General features: G+C 40.3%; 1 non-coding gene across 1 annotated transcript; it reads left to right on the top strand.

Annotated features, from left to right (window-relative positions):
• The first annotated feature begins 14,437 nt into the window (after positions 1-14,437).
• On the top strand, positions 14,438-14,544 carry LOC141715958 (small nucleolar RNA R71). The gene has a single exon (XR_012572696.1). It is a non-coding gene; the product is annotated as a small nucleolar RNA R71 (small nucleolar RNA).
• The last annotated feature ends 217 nt before the right edge of the window (positions 14,545-14,761 follow it).

The following is a 14,761-nucleotide window of genomic DNA, read 5'->3' as shown; positions in this document are numbered from 1 at the left end:
TAAGTTTTAAAACTTCTACTTCAATTATTTTTATAAAGATTATTCTTTATGGGAATATTATTCAAATAATAATATTCAGATATTTTCTAATATATTGGGACTGATTTATTTTGTTAAATCAGCATCACTCCAAACATTCTTAAAAATGTTTTGCGAGTCTTCAAAATGATTTTTAAAAGTTAGAGCGGATCCCAAAACTCATTTTTATATTTAAGATCTTCCTTTTTGAAGGGGACTTGAATACTCGCTCAAAAATCTAAGGGATCCGGCTCTGTGGTGTATTTTATATTCACAACAAGGTTGCTGTTTTGATAAATGAATTGATTACTTACCCAATGTTCGGGAAGTAAGTCCATCTAATTGAGTCGACATAAGCGACAGGCCGGGGTACGGTCTATCAAAGTGTAAGTGGCTGGGTGGCAGTCCATCAACGCGTAAGAGGCTGGGTGGCGGTCCAGCACAAGGTCCTTATGTGGCCAGGGTGATGACCGGTGGGGGATTCATCCATCTACTAGTAGAAAAGGTTACTTATTGGTATCTTTGCCTGATCAGCAAGATATCAGGTTTATGCCAAAAATTTCTTTTCTTTCCAAATTCATTGGATATTGCAACTCTGTTCATACTTTACATGACAGAGGTTTTCAGGAAATGTATGAGAGATATATATAGGTGTATATATATATCGGGACTTAATGAAGTATCTCGTAACTTCATTTCATTCAATAATATTTCAAAGAATGAATCTATTCAAGTATTATCTTGTAGTCTCATCTATGGGATGAACTTTTGAAACTAATTATAACTTGAACGGTGGTAGTTCAAGTAGTATTTGGAAAAGATATAAGTATATTGGAGTATCTTGTAACTTCATCTTTTAAACTTATATCTAGTAAATGATTATCTTATGCAAGTCAAAGATTTTCAGAAAAATGTTGAGACTAGGTTAGATATATGAGATCACCTTGCAACGATAGTTTTATACAGTTATAAACTAGAACTCTGTGTATATTATGTATGGAAGAGGACTTCCAAGATTTTGAAAAGTATATATGTATATATACTGAATATTTTGCGACTACATCGCATTAAGATATCAAACTTGGTTCATTTCTTTTGACCAAGACTTTCATGAGTACAATGAGAAGGCTCATATATTGTAAATCATTATACATATTATTTTGGTGGGCTTGCTGCTCACCCTTGCTTTTTTCTTTCATCACACAACAACAGATAGAAAAGATGAACAGAACCAAGCTCCCAATTCGCGAGCGGATAGGAAACGTTCCGCAGTTTCCTATAGGCATTGATGTCGATGTCGATGTATCAGATTATGTATATTTATGAATTGTAATAATGGCAAAGAAAATGTAAATTTATTCAGAAAACCTTTTAAGGTGTATTGGCTGATAATTGTGGAATAAAATGACTTGTGATTATTTTTAGATGTTCATCTCTGAGACTATAACGTGTGCTGTGTGTGTTTATTGTGGGGTCACAGTACAGAGTAGTTGATTAATTATTAAGATTGGGTGTTATTAAGGGAAATGGAACTCGTGACAACCCGGATCCCCGACCCCGGATTTGGGGGTTTTACAGAAGTGGTATCAGAGCTAAGCGTTATAAACCTCAGAGATGATGTGACGTAAAGATAATAAGTTCACTAATATAATAAGAACTCTTGCCAAGTTCATAGTCGGACTACCTAACGTAGTACTGACAGTTAAAATCCTTATGGGAACCCTTATAAATATCGTGATAGAAGCGTAGTTCGTTATCGTATATGGTAGCGGGACTCCGAACCCTGAGGTTGAGGAGCAACAACGCGATGATGTTTTATTACTAATTGGAGATCGGATTGTGGATCCGATAGAGCGTCTTAATGCAGGACCGGATGATATTGATATTGAGGATGTAGCGGTTGAGGATGTTGTCCTAGAAGGGACAGTTGCTGAGGAGGATCCCATGGAGGATCCTGACAAGAATGAATAAAGGACCACTGATGAATTGATAACCATGGATAGGTCGACTACCAGAGGTAGGATTGGTCGATCACTACCGGAGGTTTGTTCAAGTTTGTAAAGATAGTAGTCCCCTTTAACGTGGCTTACTCATAAGACTGAGAAGTTTGAATGGACAGAGAAATGCGAGAACAGCTTTCAAGAACTGAAGCAAAGGTTGGTGACGACCCCTATGTTGGCGTTGCCGGATGGAAAAAGGAGATTTTGTGATTTGTAAGTGATGCTTCGCATAAGGAATTAGGGTGCTTCTTATACAACACAACAAGATAATCACGTCCGCGTCAAGACAATTAAGGGAATATAAAATTCGATATCCCCACCCATGAGCTTGGGCTCATGGCAATAGTTTTGCCCTAAATATTGGAGGCACTACTTGTATGGAGAGAAGTGCGGGATTTACACAAATCATAGGAGCTCTAGTACATTTTCACGTAGAAAGAGCTCAACATACGCCAGAGGAGGCGGTTAGAGCTAATCAAGAATTATGATTGGGAGATTCTTTATCATTCGGGGAAAGCCAATATGGTGGCTGATGTCCTTAGTAAAAAGGAGAGACTCAAGATGATAATGTCTTTGAGAGAGTTTATAAGAGGTTTTGAGAAAATGGAAATAGAAGTGAAGGTAACCGGAGCCGGTACCGAAAAGCTATTTGAGATCGCTATGCGGTCTGAATTATTGGAAAATTTATTATTGTGCCAAGAAAAAGTGATGAATGAAGGCAGAGAGCCAACAATTAGATAAAAGATTAATACCGAGAAAGATGATAAGGGAATAATGAGGTATTCCTACAGGATTTGGGTTCCAAATGTTCAAGAGCTTAAAGATGAGATCCTAGATGAAAGCTAGTTTGAGGAATAAGATTTAGAGCAAAACCTGAACGTGATAGTCAGGGAGGTCACCATCAAGATAGAATGAACCCATAACATAATGAAGTGGAAAATGAGGATTTAAAATGTATAAAGTAACCCCAAGTATGGGAGAAGGATGAAACATTTTATACTAAGGAAACAGAAAGTCGAGTAAGGAAAGGAGACCCGAGACGGTACTCCTATACGGCAATTTATGGACCTGTCTAGACAGAACTTAGACTATTATCCCCAACCACCACCCTGAAGAAATAATGCGGTGAGAAATTCTTTCAGGACCTTTAAGTCGCTAAGCCCTTAGAGTTCCAAGGAACATGCTGACCCAGTCGAGGCAAGAGCCTGACTAAAGGAAATATAGGAATCATTTGAAATTCTAAATGATTGACGAATCACAAAAGACTGTTTTTGTCACTTACCCTCCTAAGAGAGAGGCCACCCGCTGGTGAAAGGCCAAGGAAGGCACGGAGCAAGAGATTATAATAAACTGATTTAAGTTCAGTCAATTGTTTTCAGGAAACTACTTCCCAAGGTTATGGAGATAGTGTAAAAGCTTTGGAGCCAGAACAAAGACAGACGAGTATGATGAATTATGAATCTAAGTTGTAAAAGTTGTCAAGATTCGTTCTAATGACAAGAATCCCAGAACAATGTGATGCTTGAAGTCAATGATTAGTGGGTTCATGAAATAATGATAAGAGAAAGGAAAATAAAAAGAAACTGAAGTGGAAAGGAATATAAAGGCAATAGAGTTTGAGGAATGATAAGGGAGTTGGGTATGAGGAAACCCTAAAGACTCGTAGCAATAGAAATAGAATAGTATACATTCGTCAGGATGAGGGTGATTCATCATGAGTTAAAATTGATGGTTGAAGCCATAAGAGATACATATATTTTATCTCATGTAAGTTGGGAGGATTCGAGGAAACCTTGAGATAGTTCGAAGGATAAATAATGAGACGCGTATAAACTGAGGAGACAAGAAAGTAAGAAAGTAGGAAAATTAGATGAAGGAAGTGACCTTCAAGAATGTAAAATGTAAGACCGGTGGCTCGATACCCAAAAAGGGAGACGCCAGGTATGAGAGTTATCCCAACATTGAGATGACTGTTGGGATAAACAACAAAAGTAAATAAGGAATTATTAAGAAGAAGTTCACGTTGAACACGACCAATATCTTCCAGAACATCCTTGTTATCATTACCAAATTAGGCAAGAAAAGCGGATAACCGTTGTTATCTTTTGGAGGCCATATTGATTGACCTCATTTTGAATACAAATGTTATTATGAAATTAGGCATATACTACCGAGGTGGGAATGATTGAATAAGACACCCTTATCAGGGATATATGACTTGATTATCCATGGAAGGATGCATGTACCTTTTTAAAGGTGGAATTAAGGATAGAACATCGGTAACTTAAAATGAATCCTAGGGGAATGCATAAAGGTTGGCATTTCACCCTTAATAGGGACAGTATGAGTTTTGACAGTATGATTTGGAAAGGGTTAAGGTAACAACAACCTTTAAGAATCAGTGGAGAAATTTTTCAGAAGTATATAGACAATGGTTTTAGTATTAGTAAATGGTATTTTGATATGCCCTGTATCTAGGGAATACAGGAGGAACGATTGAAGGATAACCTTAGAGGTTTTACAAGGAGAAAGGTAATATTCAAAAATTCTCAAGAATAGAAATGTTGATAAAGGGAATATGACGTAATTATAATGATGCCAAGTGGGGCACGTGTTAAACCACGAGAAAGTATGGATCGAACCAGTAAAGGTCGAAATTGTTCAGGGCAATTAGAGCCTAAGATAAAAGATGTTCTAAGTATAATTGAGAGTCAGTCGTGACAGTGATTAACCTCTAAAGACTGAGGCAATAACTTATGGAAAAATGGTGATATTTTTTTTTACTCATCAGATTTTAAGGAAAACATCTTCATATAAGCTGTGATTGAAATGAGGTATAAAAATTTATTTGGATGTGGTTAAAATGACATTGACTGTAAGGAAATTTTACTATCAGGAAAGGCCAAAGAGGTGGCCGACACTTTAAAGGTAAGAGGATAATTATAGGCGCTTGTGCCAAAGGAATACAGTGATGATGGTTAAAGTTATGAAGGTTGTATTATGGTTTGGAAGATTGACATTCCTTCTGATGACTGTGCAATACCCAACCGTAATAGTAGTTTGGTAAAGGTTTAATTTGTGTAATCTCCATGAGCGAGCTATCTATCTCAGAAGGTACTATCTTGAGAATAATCCAGGTACATGTTTCAAAAAGGACTAAACGAACCTTTGAGTTAAGTCTTCTATTGAAGGCATATGATTAAGAATGGTATTAACCTGTTATCGTTGCTTTGATTGAAATTCTTCTGCAATTTTATTTGCTTCATGTCATGAAAGTACGTCAGGATCTGGAGTGTTCTTCATGAATTATGAATGGGGGTTATGTTAACTCCTTAGAAGTATTCTATACGACATGTATGGACTCCATATGGTTAGATATTAAGATTTCATGGAAAGTGAATGACGACAGTAGGTCAGTGGTTGTTAGGGCGAAATCACGCACTAATATTCACGCAAGTATACGCGTTCGCAAGTAATATAGAATACTTTCTAGTTCGTTCCCTCAGAGACTCAGACTAATTTATTGTCTAATTTAACTCACTCACCAATGTATGATTACTTCTCAATGTTAAGATAATAACACTTAAAATTGTTGATTAAATATTAACTATAATTAGCTACTTAATTAACCACTTAACTAACACTTCAATTTATCAATAATAAAACACTCATGAGATCACAACTTCATTATTACTTCCTTCTATAGCCATAGTTATTACCTTTAGCATGTGACAGTGATGATATTAATCGAATAACACGAAACTGATAAAAGCCAACTTTCATTGTACTAATACCATTCTACCAAACATCCACAATTAAGATAGAAGTTAAATAGTCATCAATTATGTTGAGTTCCTATATGTCTACAGAAATTGACAACACAACGATTTAAGCACAAGTTATTCCTTTTGATTACATAGGGCAAATAAAACTGTTAGAGTTACCCACTAATCATGCACAATGTACATGAACCTATGCTAGCATGGCAAGTTCTAAATCTCAAGATCCACCGTCGCTTCACAAGAGATTAACACCCTATCTTATATGTTCGCGACGCACATAAGACGAATACGCACAACCAATACTAGATATCATGCAATCATCACATACTAAAGTATTAAACAATTAACTAAAGAATTCCATAATAAATCCGTTGCAACCCCATGATCACGATTAGCCCATAATAGAACTTATCGCCATCATGGGTTCATATGAAATCATGATAACAAACACAAGAAAATAATAACTAAACTGATTATATTAAAACAGAGTACGTCACAAGAGTAAATAAGTCAAAGCAAGAAAAATAGCATCCAACGTTACAACGAAACAAGAATCACAAGAATATATGCTTCCTCTTCGCTGCTGTGTGCTAAATCGGTCTTCTTCCTTATCTCCTTCGCTTCTTGCGTAAAACACAATCTAAAACATAATCTCCTCTTAATACTCTGTGAAAAACGTCTCAAATCTACTTATATAATAGTCCCATAAAACTCAGATTACATAGAAGTTGGAAGCCAAACAGAAGTAGAAGTCTAAAATAATATATCTTTTTCCCCCGACCCTGCGCGGCCGCTCAGCATTTCTGCGCGGGCGCGCAAGGCTGCTGTGCGGCCGCTCAGCATTGCTGTGCGGGCGCGCAGGACCCTTCTGGAAAAATTCCATGTTTGCTCCATTTCTTCGCCGTAATCTGCCCGTTCTTTTCCTCTCGCAATGGTGAACACATGCCAAGGATTATTCTTGATGATTCCTCCTCCGAAATGCAACTAATACCCTGAAATGCATAAACACTAGAAAAACGCATCAAATACACAAAATACTTGATTTCAAGACACCAATTTAAGCCATTTTAAGACGTTCTAAGTGGTATAAAATGCCATTTATCACACCCCCAAACTTAAATCGATGCTTGTCCTCAAGCGTCACAGACTCAAAAACAAATAAAAATATGCATGAATGCAATCTATATGAAAATGCAACGATCCCCCTTACTACAATTAACCAACCAAATTGTCACGTCTCAACGAATGCAGTTAGACACTAAAGATCAAGAAACTCATGCAAACGGACATACCGCCAGAAACGTGGTGTGTGCAAATGCTTAACAGATATGCTTTGGAACTAGACCAATTACTATGACTAGACTATCCTCAAGGCAATCCTACGATTATACAAAGAATAAAAATTCTAGGCACAAAGTGATATACAACACTACAAGAACTCTGGAGCTTACTACGGAATCGTGCTTTTTATTTACAACTCAAATGCTTATTTGACCGTGCAATGAGTGAGGTCCACAAAAGACTTATACAATGGTATCCATGTAACGAGCGTTAGGTTAGCGGATCCCAGACTCTAAAAGCCTTAGGTCACTAGGCACAAAGTCCCCTAATAACTTAATAACTCGAATACCAAAGAGCCCACTCTTGATCAATTACGCAAATTTTTTTTTTTTTCTGAGCAAGTGCGTTTCGCTCCATCTTGCTCAACCCTAGACTACTCGCATAACATGCGAGCCGGCTACTAGCCATTTGACGCCTAGCCACAACTAGAAACAAATTCCATTTTTACTCCATTTTTTTTCTTTTTCATGCCTTTACCACTAAGAACCTATTATCAAATTCTAAGCATAATAAATAGATTATCCTCGAAAATAATCAGATCATAACAACAATCTAGTCCTTAAGCATTCTCTAAGACTTAGTGACAATACAAGTGCTTCTAGCATGCATATCAACCTATACAACTTAATATCACTTTAATGCTATCACTACACTCGCATCAATATCACAATTCAGTCGATAAATCATTGCAAAAGGGATCATGGTATATGCATGAGCTATATGATTTGACAAACAACTAAAGCTATATAAAAAAATTATATGGCAAAAATTATGCAACTATATGAACTAACTATCATGAATATGCAGCTATATGACACACACAAAATATTCCTTAACTACCACCCCCAAACTTAAAATCTTCACTGTCCCCAGTGAAGGTAGTAGAAAGGAACACAGGGTATACCTACTCGGAGTCATCATCATCATCACCCTCAGTGGGTGGAGTATCAGGCGGCGGGTATGCAGAGTCCTCACCAAAAACTAGCCACTGGATATCAGCTCCAAGGCCTCGAAAAGTAGTCCCTAACGCAAGGGTGAGCTCCTGAGCAAACCTGCTCTGCGTCTCATACATGGCATCCATCCGCCGTGAAAGCCTCCTATACTGGGCATCACCCATCCCAGCACCCTCCTGAGCTCTCGAAGAACTAGCCTCACCACGCCCTGGCCTGGCCATAGTAGCACCTCATGCTGGACGCCCTTCTAGAAGATGATAACCCAACCCATGCTCCTCAGGCTCACCACCGGTCCACTCCTGCATCCCATTCAGAGTGCCAGAATCTTTAGGAGCTGCTGGTAACTGCAACTGCTCATGAGCCGGCCAGTTCACTCCTACTGCACGGCATAGCTTTGTAACCGTAGATGCATAAGGGATGTTCATATGCTTTGCTCCCCTCAAAAACTTCAGAATTCCTTGGTAGATAAACTCACCAAGGTCCACATAGTATTCCTCATTCAGAACTCCCCATAACAGCTGTGCTCTCTCAACTGTGACCTCGTGTGCATGTGAAGAAGGCAAAATATTAGCACATATAAATGCATTCCATGCACGGGCATACCTGTTCATGGCGATCTACGGAAAGTGACGATACTCATTATTGGCTGGACTGCGGTTCCAAACTGTGCCCGGTCGACAGAGAGTCGCACAAATCAAATCCAAGTCAAAATCCTCAGCAGTCTTTTCATTCCAGTTCTCCTCCTCAGGCTTCCTCTTTCGCTGTCCAATCACACGGTGAATCGCCACAGGATGATAATCAACCGTCAGCCCACGAACTACAGAAAACCCATTCTTTTCAGCCTTCGCGTTCGCGTAGAACTCGCGAACAACACTCATCGGTACTGCTTCGGGTGACTCACAAAAAGCTATCCACCCCTTCTCTGCAATCATGGGCAACAACTCACCATCCCTCCCTGATGGTAAAAACCCCCTCTCCTTCAGAATCGGCTTCCCCAACAGCCTAGTGTACTCCTCCTCCGCGGCTCTGTCAGTTAACCGAGGCCTTGCAGCAGTACCCCTTGATGAATCAGCAGTAGGAACTGTGCTGCTGCTGTCAATAGTGCGTGCTCTCTTGGGTGCCATTGATTTGTGAATAAAAGTGTGTAAGAACTGATTTTTTGATGTTTATGAGAGGGTTTAAGTGTAGGAAGTTGTGGGAGATATGTAGGATAGGTGTATGTATATATAGGGTGTGGAGTAGGTTACATTAGATTAGGAGTGGGGTTGAGGGATAAAATCATGGGGTAATGGGAAAAGAATTCGTGGGTTTATGGGCTGTAATGGGTTTTTGTGTTTTTGTTTGTTTTTTTTTTTTTCTGAACTGTAAAAAATTTTCTGGAACTCGACCCCTGCGCGGCCGCTCAGCATTTCTGCGTGGGCGCGCAGAAAGCTGCGCGGGCGCGCAGAGGGTCTCTGGAAAAAAAAAAATTGCAGCCCCTGTTTTCTGATTTTTTTGTGTTTTTGGATAGGTTATTAACTTCTAAGGGTTCCTGTAACAACAATTCATGGGTTGCCTCCCACGCAGCGCTTCTTTTTCGTCATTAGCTTGACGTTCCGTACCTTTCTCACGTAGTCAACAAAATGGCACTAATCACCTCTCGGTTTGCCATGTCCCCATAGTAGTGCTTCAACCGCTGACCGTTAACCTTGAATGCTTGGTCCGAATCATTCTCAAAAATTTCCACCGCTCCGTGTGGAAACACAGTTTTGACAATAAAAGGTCCAGACCACCTTGATTTCAACTTCCCAGGAAAAATTCGGAGCCGAGAGTTGAATAACAGAACTTGTTGCCCTGGCACAAATAACTTAGGATGTAGCTTCCTATCGTGCCACCTCTTCACCTTTTCCTTATACATTTTGTTATTCTCGTACGCTTGAAGTCGAAATTCATCAAGTTCATTAAGCTGAAGCATTCTTTTCTTACCAGCTGCATCTAAATCCAGGTTCAATTTTTTCAATGCCCAGTAGGCCTTATGCTCAAGCTCCGCAGGTAGATGACATCCCTTACCGTACACCAACTGAAACGGTGACATCCCAAGTGGAGTTTTGTATGCTGTTTTGTAAGCCCAAACAGCTTCATCGAGCTTTAAAGACCAATCCTTCCTTGACGGACAAACAACCTTCTCTAGAATGCGCTTTATCTCTCTGTTAGACACTTCCGCTTGACCATTTGTTTGCGGATGATAGGCAGTAGCTACTCGATGATTCACATTATAACGCTGCATCATAGAAGTGAACTTACGGTTGCAAAAATGCGATCCTTCATCACTTATGATTACCCGAGGTGTTCCAAACCTTGTGAAAATTTGCTTATGAAGAAAATTTAGCACTGCCTTTGCATCATTTGTCGGTAAAGCTTTAACTTCGACCCATTTTGAGACATAATCAACTGCCAGCAAGATGTACTGATTATTGCAAGACGAGATAAAAGGCCCCATGAAATCGATTCCCCATACATCAAAGACCTCGACTTCAAGCATCACATTTAATGGCATCTCATCCTTCCTTGACAAATTTCCCACTCTTTGGCAACTGATCACACCTTAAAACAAACTGATGAGCATCCTTGAACAAGGTGGGCCAGAAAAAACCTGCTTGCAGAATACGAGCTGCCGTCTTCTCACCTCCATAGTGTCCACCATAAACCGTGGAATGGCAGTCTCGTAATATCCCCTCCGTCTCACAGAACGGGATACATCTCCTGATGATCTAGTCGGCTCCCTGTCTAAATAAATATGGTTCATCCCACATATACCATTTCACCTCATGCAGAAACTTCTTCTTTTGCGCGGATGTCAAATTAGGAGGCATTATATTGCTGACAAGATAGTTTACAATATCTGCAAACCATGGTTCTTCCTCCTAAATTGCAAACAACTGCTCATCCGGAAAAGATTCATTGATTAACGTCCTATCTTGTGAAGTAGAATCGGGATTCTCCAACCTAGAGAGATGGTCAGCTACTTGATTCTCGGTACCTTTTCTATCTTTGATCTCTAACTCAAATTCTTGAAGTAAAAGCACCCAATGAATGAGTCTCGGCTTCGAATCCTTCTTAGAAACCAGATAGCGAATAGCTGCATGATCAGTGAATACTGTCACTTTCGTACCAAGCAGATAAGATCAAAATTTCTCAAAGCCAAAGACTATAGCCAAAAGCTCCTTCTCAGTAGTGGTGTAGTTCAATTGGGCCCCATTTAAAGTCTTACTCGCATAGTAAACCACATGGAAGAGATTTTTCTTGCGCTGTCCCAGAACTGCACCTACCGCATAGTCACTCGCATCACACATCATCTCAAACGGTTCTGTCCAATCTGGTGCTGTAATAACTGGTGCCGTGATCAAACTCTCCTTGAGAGTCTCGAATACTGCCAAACATTCATCATCAAATTTGAAAGGCACATCTTTCTCAAGTAAATTGCACAACGGCTTAGATATCTTTGAAAAGTCCTTGATGAATCGCCGATAAAAACCCGCATGACCGAGAAAACTACGGATTCCTTTCACCGAATTAGGTGGGGGAAGATTTTCAATGACTCCCACCTTGGCCTTGTCCACCTCCAGACCTTTGCTAGAGACCTTATGCCCAAGGATAATGCGTTCACGCACCATAAAATGACATTTCTCCCAATTAGGCACCAAATTAGTTTCCACGCATCTTTTGAGTACGGCGCGCAGATTATTCAAACATTCATCATATGAGTGTCCAAAGACGGAGAAGTCATCCATGAACACTTCGACGTTATTTCCAATCATGTCAGAGAATATAGCCATCATACATTTCTGAAAGGTGGCCGGGGCGCCACATAACCCAAACGAAACTCTTTGAAAAGCAAATGTGCCAAATGGACAAGTGAAGGTAGTCTTTTCCTGATCCTCTGGTGCAATACAAATCTGATTATACCCGGAATAACCATCCAGAAGACAAAAATACTCATGTCCCGCCAATCTGTCAAGCATTTGATCAATGAATGGGAGAGGGAAGTGATCCTTCCTTGTGGCTTTGTTCAATTTTCTAATAATCCATGCATACTCTCCATCCTGTAACTGTTCGAGTAGGGATGAGCTCATTCTTTTCATTTGCGACCACAGTGATACCTCCTTTCTTAGGTACACATTGCACGGGGCTCACCCACGAGCTGTCAGAAATAGGATAAATGATGCCTGCATCTAGCCATTTCAGAATTTCTTTCTTCACCACCTCCTTCATGATCGGGTTCAGTCTTCGCTGCTGTTCCACAGTTGGCTTACTACCTTCCTCTAACAGAATTTTATGCATACAATATGAAGGACTTATCCCCTTGATGTCTGCTATGGTCCATCCTATAGCCGATTTGAATTCTCTCAAAATCCTTAAGAGCTTATCTTCCTCACTACCTGAAAGGTTAGCTGAAATAATAACAGGTAACGTAGATGAATCACCTAAAAAAGCATACCTCAAGTGTTCAGGTAATGGTTTGAGCTCTAAGGTAGGCGCTTCCTCTATTGATGGTTTGAGCTTCCCTTCAGCGTTCTTGAGGTCAGAAGTACCAAGAGATTCAAATGGTATATCCAGCTTTTGCTTCCAGGGAGAAGCGTTCAGATTTTGTAATTGCTCGTTGCTATCTTCATCATCACTGTCAAATTCCCCCACTAAGGCCTTTTCCAATGCATCAGACATTAACATGTGATCGAGTTCCGAAGTAACCGCAGAATCAATCACATCCACTTTTAAGCACTCTTCATCTTCTGTAGGGAATTTCATTGCCTTGAATACGTTGAAGGTCACATCCTGATCTTGGACCCGCATAGTAAGTTCCCCTTTTTGCACATCTATCAAGGTACGGCTAGTAGCCAAGAAAGGCCTCCCAAAGATTATGGGAATCTTCTTATCTTCCTCAAAATCCAGAATAACAAAATCAGCAGGAAATAAGAGCTTATCCACCTTGACGAGCACATCCTCAACTATGCCCCTTGGGTAAGTAATGGAACGGTCCGCCAATTGTAGTGACATGTATGTGGGTTTTGGATCAGGCAGATCCAGCTTTTTAAAGATCGACAACGGCATCAGATTAATGCTTGCTCCCAAATCACAAAGGCACTTGTCAAAAGTTAGATTGCCAATGGTGCAAGGAATGGTGAAGCTTCCTGGATCTTTCAGTTTTGGTGGTAACTTTTGTTGCAGAACCGCGTTGCATTCTTCCGTGAGAGCAACGGTTTCAAGGTCATCCAGTTTCACCTTCCTTGAAAGAATAGTCTTCATAAACTTCACATAACTAGGCATTTGTTCCAGAGCCTCAGCGAAAGGTATATTGATGTGAAGTTTCTTGAACACCTCCAGAAACTTCCCGAACTGTCTATCCAGCTTTTGTTGCTGCAATCTCTTAGGAAAAGGTGGTGGAGGATAGAGCTGTTTCTCCCCTGTATTAGCCTCAGGCAGAGTGTGTTCAACAGTAGTCTTCCTTGGTTCCGCCGCTTTCTCCCTTTGCTTAGATTCTTCATCTCTAACTTCAACTTCGACTTCTTTTGCCTTTTCAGCATCAGCTACTTTTCCAGACCTTAAGGTAATAGCCTTGACTTGCTCTTTAGCTTCCTTCCTGCCTGGTACTTCCGTGTCACTGGGAAGAGTGCCAGGTTGACGATTGAGCACTGCATTGGCTAATTGACCGATTTGATTTTCCAAGGTCTTGATAGAAACCGCCTGACTCTTGCACAACAACTTAAGTTCCTCAAAATCAGCACTAGTAGGTGCAGCTGCACTTCCCTGTTGAGGATATGATTGTCTTGTAGCATACTGCTGTGGTTGCTGGAATCCAGGTGGGTTAAACTGTTTACTCACTCCTTGCTGATATGGTGGCTGAATAGCATTCTGATTATTTCCCCAGCTGAAATTTGGATGATTTCTGTTGTTAGGATGATAGGTCGCTGGCACAGGCTGCTGTTGTCGCTGATAATTATTCACATACTGAACAGATTCGTTGACAAGAGAACACTGATCCGTAGCATGAGAACCTGCACAAAGCTCACAAACCATAGCTATTTGATTAACTCCATACGTAGCCAAAGAATCAACCTTCATTGATAGCGCTTGGAGCTGGGCTGCAATAGCGGTGGCTGCATCAACTTCCAGAATACCTGCTACCTTGCCTGATGTCATCCTCTGAGTTGGGTTTTGATGCTCATTTGCAGCCATCGTCTCGATAAGATTGTACGCCTCAGTATAGCTTTTAGCCCATAAGGCGTCTCCAGCTGCTGCATCGAGCATGGGCCGAGATTGGGCCCCCAAACCATTATAAAAACCAGTGATTACCATCCAATCCGGCATTCCATGATGTGGACATTTTCTTAACATTTCCTTGTAGCGTTCCCAAGCCTCGCACATAGATTCTGTAGGTTGGTGCGCAAACTGAGTAAGAGCACTCCTCATAGCAGCAGTCTTTGCCATTGGATAAAACTTCACCAGAAACTTTTGCGCAAGATCTTGCCACGTAGTGATGGACCCAGCTGGTTCAGAATGTAACCAGTCTTTAGCTTTATCCCTCAGTGAGAATGGGAAAAGCCTCAACTTGATAGCCTCATCAGTCACGCCATTATACTTAAAAGTGCTGCAGATCTCGACAAAATTCCTTATGTGCACGTTGGGGTCT

Source organism: Apium graveolens, chromosome 3 (genome assembly GCF_009905375.1).
Source record: "Apium graveolens cultivar Ventura chromosome 3, ASM990537v1, whole genome shotgun sequence".
Classification (NCBI taxonomy): Eukaryota; Viridiplantae; Streptophyta; class Magnoliopsida; order Apiales; family Apiaceae; genus Apium; species Apium graveolens.
The sequence above is the reverse complement of the archived record's forward strand: the minus strand, read 5'-3'. Positions and strand labels throughout refer to the sequence as shown.